Genomic DNA, 915 nt, shown 5'->3' with positions numbered 1-915 from the left:
CAGCAAATCTTCTAGTAAAAAGACAGTGCTTGCTCTGATGGAGAAAGATTTAGGCAGACTTTTTTTTTATTAGAAAGTAGCAATCTTTTCATTGTAAGGTTTCCATGTAATAGGTGTCTAGAGTAAGTATTTATGAGGAGCCAAATAAAACTTTAATTAAGTTGCTTGTGTATTGACTCTCTACATTTATTAAGTAAGAGTAGATGTCATTCAAAGCCCAGATTAAGAATAATTTTTTTGTTGTTTTGTAAATAAATCTTTCCCCTTTGGGCTGTTAAGTTCTTGCACATATTAATGAGTAGAAAATATTTTCAGGGGAAAAAAAGAATTTGTGAGTTGTTTGAAAAAGCATTTAGTGCTAATGTCGTCTATATATATTAAAATTGGAATAATACAGAGAAAATTAATGGCTCCTTTGAAAAGATGACTTGTTACTTTTTGAAACATTTTGTCTTTTTATTTGGATAAAAGGGATGTTTCTATTGACAGGAGAAAAGCCATAATTAGCAACCATTACTCTCAAATTTTCAAACCTATCTATCATTTCCTTGATTCAGGAGTTCCCTCAAATTGCTTGTCTAACCTAGAGAACAGTTATCCATGTCCAGAATCCATCAATATACCAAAGGCCTTCCTCCATTTCTTCTAAGAGCATGAGGCTACCAGTGGGCACTTTGGCTGAATACTTGTCCAATCTCATTATTCCTATGTGAATAGCCCATTATCTGTTCCTCTCATACAGTTTCTCAGTGTTGTTTTTTACTCCCACTCTTCTTTGGAGTTCAGAATTAGTTATATATGACAACCTGGTTACCCCTGTTATGTGCTCTCTGCATGGTACTCATTTTTAGTTCTCCAGAGGCTGTAATGTTATATGTTGCACCACTATATATCAACACTAGATGAAAAAATGAT

General features: G+C 33.4%; 1 pseudogene; it reads left to right on the top strand.

The window, feature by feature from the left end:
* The first annotated feature begins 357 nt into the window (after nt 1–357).
* LOC127552619 (uncharacterized) lies at nt 358–458 on the top strand (annotated as a pseudogene).
* The last annotated feature ends 457 nt before the right edge of the window (nt 459–915 follow it).

The sequence above is a fragment of the Antechinus flavipes genome, chromosome 2, assembly GCF_016432865.1.
Source record: "Antechinus flavipes isolate AdamAnt ecotype Samford, QLD, Australia chromosome 2, AdamAnt_v2, whole genome shotgun sequence".
In the NCBI taxonomy this organism is placed as follows: Eukaryota; Metazoa; Chordata; class Mammalia; order Dasyuromorphia; family Dasyuridae; genus Antechinus; species Antechinus flavipes.
Note: the sequence above shows the minus strand (reverse complement) of the source record. Positions and strands in the feature narration are given on the sequence as shown.